Here is a 13,268-nt window from a genome sequence, read left to right as displayed (position 1 = left end):
GATACCGGGGCCAAAAACCTTGTGTGGATTCAGGGCCGGAAACGAGGATTCCTCTCAGGGGCTGACATGGATCTTTGAGTACTTCTGGTGTCTCCCCAGGGGAGTCAGGCCCCGTCTCGAATCGGGGCATGCACGTGCGCTTTCCTTCCAGGCTGTAGCAGCAATGTCACGCTTCCCGTCGCGTGGATCAAAGGGTCTGTGGTTTTCCCTCGAGGCTTTCCCACGAGGCTTTCCCACAGGGCTGTCCCACGTGCCACCGTGGTGTGAGTCGATCCTCGGCGTGAAAGATGAGCCAGTGCAGGGCAAAGAGGTTCCTCTGGAATGGACTGAGACATCTGGGGGACTCTTGGAATGGTGGTACGACCATGGAGTTCCTCTCGCCTTTCCTGTTGAGAGTGCCTCCTCTTGAGATGCGACGGGAACGCCGGGAATTCTTTCCCGTTAAAAGCAGGGAAAGGATCCCTCATCTAGAGCTACGAGGGGGAAACGGGGCTCCTCTGGATGTGGGCGGGACCATCGTGCTTCCTCTCGAGTGGAGATGGGCATGGCGGTGAACTTCTTGAGTTGCAGCAAGGGTGTGAATGACCCTTTCGAAGTTCCAGACGTTAGGTGTCATTAGTCTCCAGACGCCTCATCGGAAATAGGCCTCATCTCGCCTGGAAGGGAGAACTTCCTGGATTTTCTCGAGTTGCGGCAGGTGTTCTCGAGTTACGACGGGGACCTCAGGGACCCGCCCTGGTGGCCTCAGGAGAGGCCAGTCCCCATGCGAGTTGCTAGGGGGCCTCTCGGGATTCCTCTTCCGTCGATACTGGGGCCAAAAACCTTGTGTGGAGTCAGGGCCGGAACCGAGGATACCTCTCAGGGGCTGACATGGATCTTTGGGTACTTCTGGAGTCTCCCCAAGGGAGTCAGGCCTCGTCTCGAGTGGGGGCATGCACGTGCGCTTTCCTTCCAGGCTGTAGCAGCAATGTCTCGCTTCCCGTCGCGTGGATCAAAGGATCTGTGGTTTTCCCTCGAGGCTTTCCCTCGAGGCTTTCCCACAGGGCTGTCCCACGTGCCACCGTGGTGTGAGTCGATCCTCGGCGTGAAAGATGAGCCAGTGCAGGGCAAAGAGGTTCCTCTGGAATGGACTGAGACATCTGGGGGACTCTTGGAATGGTGGTACGACCATGGAGTTCCTCTCCCCTTTCCTGTTGAGAGTGCCTCCTCTTGAGATGCGACGGGAACGCCGGGAATTCTTTCCCGTTGAAAGCAGGGAAAGGATCCCTCATCTCGAGCTATGAGGGGGAAACGGGACTCCTCTGAATGTGGGCGGGACCATGGTGCTTCCTCTCGAGGGGAGACGGGTATGGCGGTGAACTTCTTGAGTTGCAGCAAGGGTGTGAAAGACCCTTTCGAATTTCCAGAGGTTAGGTGTCATTAGTCTCCAGACGCCTCATCGGAAATAGGCCTCATCTCGCCTGGAAGGGAGAACTTCCTGGATTTTCTCGAGTTGCGGCAGGTGTTCTCGAGTTACGACGGGGACTTCAGGGACCCTCCCTGGTGGCCACAGGAGAGGCCAGTCCTCATGTGAGTTGCTAGGGGGCCTCTCGGGATTCCTCTCCCGTCGATACCGGGGCCAAAAACCTTGTGTGGAGTCAGGGCCGGAACGGAGGATTTCTCTCAGGGGCTGACATGGATCTTTGGGTATTTCTGGAGTCTCCCCAGGGGAGTCAGGCCTCGTCTCGAGTGGGGGCATGCACGTGCGCTTTCCTTCCAGGCTGTAGCAGCAATGTCACGCTTCCCGTCGCGTGGATCAAAGGATCTGTGGTTTTCCCTCGAGGCTTTCCCTCGAGGCTTTCCCACAGGGCTGGTCCACGAGCCACCGTTGTGTGAGTCGATCCTCGGCGTGAAAGATGAGCCAGTGCAGGGCAAAGAGCTTCCTCTGGAATGGACTGAGACATCTGGGGGACTCTTGGAATGGTGGTACGACCATGGAGTTCCTCTCGCCTTTCCTGTTGAGAGTGCTTCCTCTTGAGATGCGACGGGAACGCCGGGAATTCTTTCCCGTTGAAAGCAGGGAAAGGATCCCTCATCTCGAGCTCCGAGGGGGAAACGGGGCTCCTCTGGATGTGGGCGGGACCATCGTGCTTCCTCTCGAGTGGAGACGGGTATGGCGGTGAACTTCTTGAGTTGCAGCAAGGGTGTGAAAGACCCTTTCGAAGTTCGAGAGGTTAGGTGTCATTAGTCTCCAGACGCCTCATCGGAAATAGGCCTCATCTCGCCTGGAAGGGAGAACTTCCTGGATTTTCTCGAGTTGCGGCAGGTGTTCTCGAGTTACGAGGGGGACCTCAGGGACCCGCCCTGGTGGCCTCAGGATAGGCCAGTCCCCATGCGAGTTGCTAGGGGGCCTCTCGGGATTCCTCTCCCGTCGATACCTGGGCCAAAAACCTTGTGTGGATTCAGGGCCGGAACCGAGGATTCCTCTCAGGGGCTGACATGGATCTTTGAGTACTTCTGGTGTCTCCCCAGGGGAGTCAGGCCCCGTCTCGAATCGGCGCATGCACGTGCGCTTTCCTTCCAGGCTGTAGCAGCAATGTCACGCTTCCCGTCGCGTGGATCAAAGGGTCTGTGGTTTTCCCTCGAGGCTTTCCCTCGAGGCTTTCCCACAGGGCTGTCCCACGTGCCACCGTGGTGTGAGTCGATCCTCGGCGTGAAAGATGAGCCAGTGCAGGGCAAAGAGGTTCCTCTGGAATGGACTGAGACATCTGGGGGACTCTTGGAATGGTGGTACGACCATGGAGTTCCTCTCGCCTTTCCTGTTGAGAGTGCCTCCTCTTGAGATGCGACGGGAACGCCGGGAATTCTTTCCCGTTAAAAGCAGGGAAAGGATCCCTCATCTAGAGCTACGAGGGGGAAACGGGGCTCCTCTGGATGTGGGCGGGACCATCGTGCTTCCTCTCGAGTGGAGACGGGTATGGCGGTGAACTTCTTGAGTTGCAGCAAGGGTGTGAAAGACCCTTTCGAAGTTCCAGAGGTTAGGTGTCATTAGTCTCCAGACGCCTCATCGGAAATAGGCCTCATCTCGCCTGGAAGGGAGAACTTCCTGGATTTTCTCGAGTTGCGGCAGGTGTTCTCGAGTTACGACGGGGACCTCAGGGACCCGCCCTGGTGGCCTCAGGAGAGGCCAGTCCCCATGCGAGTTGCTAGGGGGCCTCTCGGGATTCCTTTCCCGTCGATACCGGGGCCATAAACCTTGTGTGGAGTCAGGGCCGGAACCGAGGATTCCTCTCAGGGGCTGACATGGATCTTTGGGTACTTCTGGAGTCTCCCCAGGGGAGTCAGGCCTCGTCTCGATTGGGGGCATGCACGTGCGCTTTCCTTCCAGGCTGTAGCAGCAATGTCACGCTTCCCGTCGCGTGGATCAAAGGATCTGTGGTTTTCCCTCGAGGCTTTCCCTCGAGGCTTTCCCACAGGGCTGTCCCACGTGCCACCGTGGTGTGAGTCGATCCTCGGCGTGAAAGATGAGCCAGTGCAGGGCAAAGAGGTTCCTCTGGAATGGACTGAGACATCTGAGGGACTCTTGGAATGGTGATACGACCATGGAGTTCCTCTCGCCTTTCCTGTTGAGAGTGCCTCCTCTTGAGATGCGACGGGAACGCTGGGAATTCTTTCCCATTGAAAGCAGGGAAAGGATCCCTCATCTCGAGCTACGAGGGGGAAACGGGGCTCCTCTGGATGTGGGCGGGACCATCGTGCTTCCTCTCGAGTGGAGACGGGTATGGCGGTGAACTTCTTGAGTTGCAGCAAGGGTGTGAAAGACCCTTTCGAAGTTCCAGAGGTTAGGTGTCATTAGTCTCCAGACGCCTCATCGGAAATAGGCCTCATCTCGCCTGGAAGGGAGAACTTCCTGGATTTTCTCGAGTTGCGGCAGGTGTTCTCGAGTTACGACGGGGACCTCAGGGACCCGCCCTGGTGGCCTCAGGAGAGGCCAGTCCCCATGCGAGTTGCTAGGGGGCCTCTCGGGATTCCTCTCCCGTCGATACCGGGGACATAAACCTTGTGGGGAGTCAGGGCCGGAACTGAGGATTCCTCTCAGGGGCTGACATGGATCTTTGGGTACTTGTGAAGTCTCCCCAGGGGAGTCAGGCCTCCTCTCGAGTGGGGGCATGCACGTGTGCTTTCCTTCCAGGCTGTAGCAGCAATGTCACGCTTCCCGTCGCGTGGATCAAAGGATCTGTGGTTTTCCCTCGAGGCTTTCCCTCGAGGCTTTCCCACAGGGCTGTCCCACGTGCCACCGTGGTGTGAGTCGATCCTCGGCGTGAAAGATGAGCCAGTGCAGGGCAAAGAACTTCCTCTGGAATGGACTGAGACATCTGGGGGACTCTTGGAATGGTGGTACGACCATGGAGTTCCTCTCGCCTTTCCTGTTGAGAGTGCCTCCTCTTGAGATGCGACGGGAACGCCGGGAATTCTTTCCCGTTGAAAGCAGGGAAAGGATCCCTCATCTCGAGCTCCGAGGGGGAAACGGGGCTCCTCTGGATGTGGGTGGGACCATCGTGCTTCCTCTCGAGTGGAGACGGGTATGGCGGTGAACTTCTTGAGTTGCAGCAAGGGTGTGAAAGACCCTTTCGAAGTTCCAGAGGTTAGGTGTCATTAGTCTCCAGACGCCTCATCGGAAATAGGCCTCATCTCGCCTGGAAGGGAGAACTTCCTGGATTTTCTCGAGTTGCGGCAGGTGTTCTCGAGTTACGACGGGGACTTCAGGGACCCGCCCTGGTGGCCTCAGGAGAGGCCAGTCCTCATGTGAGTTGCTAGGGGGCCTCTCGGGATTCCTCTCCCGTCGATACCGGGGCCAAAAACCTTGTGTGGAGTCAGGGCCGGAACGGAGGATTCCTCTCAGGGGCTGACATGGATCTTTGGGTATTTCTGGAGTCTCCCCAGGGGAGTCAGGCCTCGTCTCGAGTGGGGTCATGCACGTGCGCTTTCCTTCCAGGCTGTAGCAGCAATGTCACGCTTCCCGTCGCGTGGATCAAAGGATCTGTGGTTTTCCCTCGAGGCTTTCCCTCGAGGCTTTCCCACAGGGCTGGTCCACGTGCCACCGTTGTGTGAGTCGATCCTCGGCGTGAAAGATGAGCCAGTGCAGGGCAAAGAGCTTCCTCTGGAATGGACTGAGACATCTGGGGGACTCTTGAAATGGTGGTACGACCATGGAGTTCCTCTCGCCTTTCCTGTTTAGAGTGCTTCCTCTTGAGATGCGACGGGAACACCGGGAATTCTTTCCCGTTGAAAGCAGGGAAAGGATCCCTCATCTCGAGCTCCGAGGGGGAAACGGGGCTCCTCTGGATGTGGGCGGGACCATCGTGCTTCCTCTCGAGTGGAGACGGGTATGGCGGTGAACTTCTTGAGTTGCAGCAAGGGTGTGAAAGACCCTTTCGAAGTTCCAGAGGTTAGGTGTCATTAGTCTCCAGACGCCTCATCGGAAATAGGCCTCATCTCGCCTGGAAGGGAGAACTTCCTGGATTTTCTCGAGTTGCGGCAGGTGTTCTCGAGTTACGAGGGGGACCTCAGGGACCCGCCCTGGTGGCCTCAGGATAGGCCAGTCCCCATGCGAGTTGCTAGGGGGCCTCTCGGGATTCCTCTCCCGTCGATACCGGGGCCAAAAACCTTGTGTGGATTCAGGGCCGGAACCGAGGATTCCTCTCAGGGGCTGACATGGATCTTTGAGTACTTCTGGTGTCTCCCCAGGGGAGTCAGGCCCCGTCTCGAATCGGGGCATGCACGTGCGCTTTCCTTCCAGGCTGTAGCAGCAATGTCACGCTTCCCGTCGCGTGGATCAAAGGGTCTGTGGTTTTCCCTCGAGGCTTTCCCACGAGGCTTTCCCACAGGGCTGTCCCACGTGCCACCGTGGTGTGAGTCGATCCTCGGCGTGAAAGATGAGCCAGTGCAGGGCAAAGAGGTTCCTCTGGAATGGACTGAGACATCTGGGGGACTCTTGGAAAGGTGGTACGACCATGGAGTTCCTCTCGCCTTTCCTGTTGAGAGTGCCTCCTCTTGAGATGCGACGGGAACGCCGGGAATTCTTTCCCGTTGAAAGCAGGGAAAGGATCCCTCATCTCGAGCTATGAGGGGGAAACGGGTCTCCTCTGAATGTGGGCGGGACCATGGTGCTTCCTCTCGAGGGGAGACGGGTATGGCGGTGAACTTCTTGAGTTGCAGCAAGGGTGTGAAAGACCCTTTCGAATTTCCAGAGGTTAGGTGTCATTAGTCTCCAGACGCCTCATCGGAAATAGGCCTCATCTCGCCTGGAAGGGAGAACTTCCTGGATTTTCTCGAGTTGCGGCAGGTGTTCTCGAGTTACGACGGGGACTTCAGGGACCCGCCCTGGTGGCCTCAGGAGAGGCCAGTCCTCAAGTGAGTTGCTAGGGGGCCTCTCGGGATTCCTCTCCCGTCGATACCGGGGCCAAAAACGTTGTGTGGAGTCAGGGCCGGAACGGAGGATTCCTCTCAGGGGCTGACATGGATCTTTGGGTATTTCTGGAGTCTCCCCAGGGGAGTCAGGCCTCGTCTCGAGTGGGGGCATGCACGTGCACTTTCCTTCCAGGCTGTAGCAGCAATGTCACGCTTCCCGTCGCGTGGATCAAAGGATCTGTGGTTTTCCCTCGAGGCTTTCCCTCGAGGCTTTCCCACAGGGCTGGTCCACGTGCCACCGTTGTGTGAGTCGATCCTCCGCGTGAAAGATGAGCCAGTGCAGGGCAAAGAGCTTCCTCTGGAATGGACTGAGACATCTGGGGGACTCTTGGAATGGTGGTACGACCATGGAGTTCCTCTCGCCTTTCCTGTTGAGAGTGCTTCCTCTTGAGATGCGACGGGAACGCCGGGAATTCTTTCCCGTTGAAAGCAGGGAAAGGATCCCTCATCTCGAGCTCCGAGGGGGAAACGGGGCTCCTCTGGATGTGGGCGGGACCATCGTGCTTCCTCTCGAGTGGAGACGGGTATGGCGGTGAACTTCTTGAGTTGCAGCAAGGGTGTGAAAGACCCTTTCGAAGTTCCAGAGGTTAGGTGTCATTAGTCTCCAGACGCCTCATCGGAAATAGGCCTCATCTCGCCTGGAAGGGAGAACTTCCTGGATTTTCTCGAGTTGCGGCAGGTGTTCTCGAGTTACGACGGGGACCTCAGGGACCCGCCCTGATGGCCTCAGGATAGGCCGGTCCCCATGCGAGTTGCTACGGGGCCTCTCGGGATTCCTCTCCCGTCGATACCGGGGCCAAAAACCTTGTGTGGATTCAGGGCCGGAACCGAGGATTCCTTTCAGGGGCTGACATGGATCTTTGAGTACTTCTGGTGTCTCCCCATAGGAGTCAGGCCCCGTCTCGAATCGGGGCATGCACGTGCGCTTTCCTTCCAGGCTGTAGCAGCAATGTCACGCTTCCCGTCGCGTGGATCAAAGGGTCTGTGGTTTTCCCTCGAGGCTTTCCCTCGAGGCTTTCCCACAGGGCTGTCCCACGTGCCACCGTGGTGTGAGTCGATCCTCGGCGTGAAAGATGAGCCAGTGCAGGGCAAAGAGGTTTCTCTGGAATGGACTGAGACATCTGGGGGACTCTTGGAATGGTGGTACGACCATGGAGTTCCTCTCGCCTTTCCTGTTGAGAGTGCCTCCTCTTGAGATGCGACGGGAACGCCGGGAATTCTTTCCCGTTAAAAGCAGGGAAAGAATCCCTCATCTCGAGCTACGAGGGGGAAACGGGGCTCCTCTGGATGTGGGCGGGACCATCGTGCTTCATCTCGAGTGGAGACGGGTATGGCGGTGAACTTCTTGAGTTGCAGCAAGGGTGTGAAAGACCCTTTCGAAGTTCCAGAGGTTAGGTGTCATTAGTCTCCAGACGCCTCATCGGAAATAGGCCTCATCTCGCCTGGAAGGGAGAACTTCCTGGATTTTCTCGAGTTGCGGCAGGTGTTCTCGAGTTACGACGGGGACCTCAGGGACCCGCCCTGGTGGCCTCAGGAGAGGCCAGTCCCCATGAGAGTTGCTAGGGGGCCTCTCGGGATTCCTTTCCCGTCGATACCGGGGCCATAAACCTTGTGTGGAGTCAGGGCCGGAACCGAGGATTCCTCTCAGGGGCTGACATGGATCTTTGGGTACTTCTGGAGTCTCCCCAGGGGAGTCAGGCCTCGTCTCGAGTGGGGGCATGCACGTGCGCTTTCCTTCCAGGCTGTAGCAGCAATGTCACGCTTCCCGTGGCGTGGATCAAAGGATCTGTGGTTTTCCCTCGAGGCTTTCCCTCGAGGCTTTCCCACAGGGCTGTCCCACGTGCCACCGTGGTGTGAGTCGATCCTCGGCGTGAAAGATGAGCCAGTGCAGGGCAAAGAGCTTCCTCTGGAATGGACTGAGACATCTGGGGGACTCTTGGAATGGTGGTACGACCATGGAGTTCCTCTCGCCTTTCCTGTTGAGAGTGCTTCCTCTTGAGATGCGACGGGAACGCCGGGAATTCTTTCCCGTTGAAAGCAGGGAAAGGATCCCTCATCTCGAGCTCCGAGGGGGAAACGGGGCTCCTCTGGATGTGGGCGGGACCATCGTGCTTCCTCTCAAGTGGAGACGGGTATGGCGGTGAACTTCTTGAGTTGCAGCAAGGGTGTGAAAGACCCTTTCGAAGTTCCAGAGGTTAGGTGTCATTAGTCTCCAGACGCCTCATCGGAAATAGGCCTCATCTCGCCTGGAAGGGAGAACTTCCTGGATTTTCTCGAGTTGCGGCAGGTGTTCTCGAGTTACGAGGGGGACCTCAGGGACCCGCCCTGGTGGCCTCAGGATAGGCCAGTCCCCATGCGAGTTGCTAGGGGGCCTCTCGGGATTCCTCTCCCGTCGATACCGGGGCCAAAAACCTTGTGTGGATTCAGGGCCGGAACCGAGGATTCCTCTCAGGGGCTGACATGGATCTTTGAGTACTTCTGGTGTCTCCCCAGGGGAGTCAGGCCCCGTCTCGAATCGGGGCATGCACGTGCGCTTTCCTTCCAGGCTGTAGCAGCAATGTCACGCTTCACGTCGCGTGGATCAAAGGGTCTGTGGTTTTCCCTCGAGGCTTTCCCTCGAGGCTTTCCCACAGGGCTGTCCCACGTGCCACCGTGGTGTGAGTCGATCCTCGGCGTGAAAGATGAGCCAGTTCAGGGCAAAGAGGTTCCTCTGGAATGGACTGAGACATCTGGGGGACTCTTGGAATGGTGGTACGACCATGGAGTTCCTCTCGCCTTTCCTGTTGAGAGTGCCTCCTCTTGAGATGCGACGGGAACGCCGGGAATTCTTTCCCGTTAAAAGCAGGGAAAGGATCCCTCATCTAGAGCTACGAGGGGGAAACGGGGCTCCTCTGGATGTGGGCGGGACCATCGTGCTTCCTCTCGAGTGGAGACGGGTATGGCGGTGAACTTCTTGAGTTGCAGCAAGGGTGTGAAAGACCCTTTCGAAGTTCCAGAGGTTAGGTGTCATTAGTCTCCAGACGCCTCATCGGAAATAGGCCTCATCTCGCCTGGAAGGGAGAACTTCCTGGATTTTCTCGAGTTGCGGCAGGTGTTCTCGAGTTACGACGGGGACCTCAGGGACCCGCCCTGGTGGCCTCAGGAGAGGCCAGTCCCCATTCGAGGAGCTAGGGGGCCTCTCGGGATTCCTTTCCCGTCGATACCGGGGCCATAAACCTTGTGTGGAGTCAGGGCCGGAACCGAGGATTCCTCTCAGGGGCTGACATGGATCTTTGGGTACTTCTGGAGTCTCCCCAGGGGAGTCAGGCCTCGTCTCGAGTGGGGGCATGCACGTGCGCTTTCCTTCCAGGCTGTAGCAGCAATGTCACGCTTCCCGTGGCGTGGATCAAAGGATCTGTGGTTTTCCCTCGAGGCTTTCCCTCGAGGCTTTCCCACAGGGCTGTCCCACGTGCCACCGTGGTGTGAGTCGATCCTCGGCGTGAAAGATGAGCCAGTGCAGGGCAAAGAGGTTCCTCTGGAATGGACTGAGACATCTGAGGGACTCTTGGAATGGTGATACGACCATGGAGTTCCTCTCGCCTTTCCTGTTGAGAGTGCCTCCTCTTGAGATGCGACGGGAACGCTGGGAATTCTTTCCCGTTGAAAGCAGGGAAAGGATCCCTCATCTCGAGCTACGAGGGGGAAACGGGGCTCCTCTGGATGTGGGCGGGACCATCGTGCTTCCTCTCGAGTGGAGACGGGTATGGCGGTGAACTTCTTGAGTTGCAGCAAGGGTGTGAAAGACCCTTTCGAAGTTCCAGAGGTTAGGTGTCATTAGTCTCCAGACGCCTCATCGGAAATAGGCCTCATCTCGCCTGGAAGGGAGAACTTCCTGGATTTTCTCGAGTTGCGGCAGGTGTTCTCGAGTTACGACGGGGACCTCAGGGACCCGCCCTGGTGGCCTCAGGAGAGGCCAGTCCCCATGCGAGTTGCTAGGGGGCCTCTCGGGATTCCTCTCCCATCGATACCGGGGACATAAACCTTGTGGGGAGTCAGGGCCGGAACTGAGGATTCCTCTCAGTGGCTGACATGGATCTTTGGGTACTTGTGAAGTCTCCCCAGGGGAGTCAGGCCTCCTCTCGAGTGGGGGCATGCACGTGCGCTTTCCTTCCAGGCTGTAGCAGCAATGTCACGCTTCCCGTCGCGTGGATCAAAGGATCTGTGGTTTTCCCTCGAGGCTTTCCCTCGAGGCTTTCCCACAGGGCTGTCCCACGTGCCACTGTGGTGTGAGTCGATCCTCGGCGTGAAAGATGAGCCAGTGCAGGGCAAAGAGCTTCCTCTGGAATGGACTGAGACATCTGGGGGACTCTTGGAATGGTGGTACGACCATGGAGTTCCTCTCGCCTTTCCTGTTGAGAGTGCCTCCTCTTGAGATGCGACGGGAACGCCGGGAATTCTTTCCCGTTGAAAGCAGGGAAAGGATCCCTCATCTCGAGCTCCGAGGGGGAAACGGGGCTCCTCTGGATGTGGGCGGGACCATCGTGCTTCCTCTCGAGTGGAGACGGGTATGGCGGTGAACCTCTTGAGTTGCAGCAAGGGTGTGAATGACCCTTTCGAAGTTCCAGAGGTTAGGTGTCATTAGTCTCCAGACGCCTCATCGGAAATAGGCCTCATCTCGCCTGGAAGGGAGAACTTCCTGGATTTTCTCGAGTTGCGGCAGGTGTTCTCGAGTTACGACGGGGACCTCAGGGACCCGCCCTGGTGGCCTCAGGAGAGGCCAGTCCCCATACGAGTTGCTAGGGGGCCTCTCGGGATTCCTCTCCTGTCGATACTGGGGCCAAAAACCTTGTGTGGAGTCAGGGCCGGAACCGAGGATACCTCTCAGGGGCTGACATGGATCTTTGGGTACTTCTGGAGTCTCCCCAGGGGAGTCAGGCCTCGTCTCGAGTGGGGGCATGCCCGTGCGCTTTCCTTCCAGGCTGTAGCAGCAATGTCTCGCTTCCCGTCGCGTGGATCAAAGGATCTGTGGTTTTCCCTCGAGGCTTTCCCTCGAGGCTTTCCCACAGGGCTGTCCCACGTGCCACCGTGGTGTGAGTCGATCCTCGGCGTGAAAGATGAGCCAGTGCAGGGCAAAGAGGTTCCTCTGGAATGGACTGAGACATCTGGGGGACTCTTGGAATGGTGGTACGACCATGGAGTTCCTCTCGCCTTTCCTGTTGAGAGTGCCTCCTCTTGAGATGCGACGGGAACGCCGGGAATTCTTTCCCGTTGAAAGCAGGGAAAGGATCCCTCATCTAGAGCTCCGAGGGGGAAACGGGGCTCCTCTGGATGTGGGCGGGACCATCGTGCTTCCTCTCGAGTGGAGACGGGTATGGCGGTGAACTTCTTGAGTTGCAGCAAGGGTGTGAAAGACCCTTTCGAAGTTCCAGAGGTTAGGTGTCATTAGTCTCCAGACGCCTCATCGGAAATAGGCCTCATCTCGCCTGGAAGGGAGAACTTCCTGGATTTTCTCGAGTTGCGGCAGGTGTTCTCGAGTTACGACGGGGACCTCAGGGACCCTCCCTGGTGGCCTCAGGATAGGCCAGTCCCCATGCGAGTTGCTAGGGGGCCTCTCGGGATTCCTCTCCCGTCAATACCGGGGCCAAAAACCTTGTGTGGATTCAGGGCCGGAACCGAGGATTCCTCTCAGGGGCTGACATGGATCTTTGAGTACTTCTGGTGTCTCCCCAGGGGAGTCAGGCCCCGTCTCGAATCGGGGCATGCACGTGCGCTTTCCTTCCAGGCTGTAGCAGCAATGTCACGCTTCCCGTCGCGTGGATCAAAGGGTCTGTGGTTTTCCCTCGAGGCTTTCCCTCGAGGCTTTCCCACAGGGCTGTCCCACGTGCCACCGTGGTGTGAGTCGATCCTCGGCGTGAAAGATGAGCCAGTGCAGGGCAAAGAGGTTCCTCTGGAATGGACTGAGACATCTGGGGGACTCTTGGAATGGTGGTACGACCATGGAGTTCCTCTCGCCTTTCCTGTTGAGAGTGCCTCCTCTTGAGATGCGACGGGAACGCCGGGAATTCTTTCCCGTTAAAAGCAGGGAAAGGATCCCTCATCTCGAGCTACGAGGGGGAAACGGGGCTCCTCTGGATGTGGGCGGGACCATCGTGCTTCCTCTCGAGTGGAGACGGGTATGGCGGTGAACTTCTTGAGTTGCAGCAAGGGTGTGAAAGACCCTTTCGAAGTTCCAGAGGTTAGGTGTCATTAGTCTCCAGACGCCTCATCGGAAATAGGCCTCATCTCGCCTGGAAGGGAGAACTTCCTGGATTTTCTCGAGTTGCGGCAGGTGTTCTCGAGTTACGACGGGTACCTCAGGGACCCGCCCTGGTGGCCTCAGGAGAGGCCAGTCCCCATGAGAGTTGCTAGGGGGCCTCTCGGGATTCCTTTCCCGTCGATACCGGGGCCATAAACCTTGTGTGGAGTCAGGGCCGGAACCGAGGATTCCTCTCAGGGGCTGACATGGATCTTTGGGTACTTCTGGAGTCTCCCCAGGGGAGTCAGGCCTCGTCTCGAGTGGGGGCATGCACGTGCGCTTTCCTTCCAGGCTGTAGCAGCAATGTCACGCTTCCCGTCGCGTGGATCAAAGGGTCTGTGGTTTTCCCTCGAGGCTTTCCCTCGAGGCTTTCCCACAGGGCTGTCCCACGTGCCACCGTGGTGTGAGTCGATCCTCGGCGTGAAAGATGAGCCAGTGCAGGGCAAAGAGGTTCCTCTGGAATGGACTGAGACATCTGAGGGACTCTTGGAATGGTGATACGACCATGGAGTTCCTCTCGCCTTTCCTGTTGAGAGTGCCTCCT

The sequence above is a fragment of the Capricornis sumatraensis genome, chromosome 14, assembly GCF_032405125.1.
Source record: "Capricornis sumatraensis isolate serow.1 chromosome 14, serow.2, whole genome shotgun sequence".
NCBI classification, from domain to species: Eukaryota; Metazoa; Chordata; class Mammalia; order Artiodactyla; family Bovidae; genus Capricornis; species Capricornis sumatraensis.
Note: the sequence above shows the minus strand (reverse complement) of the source record.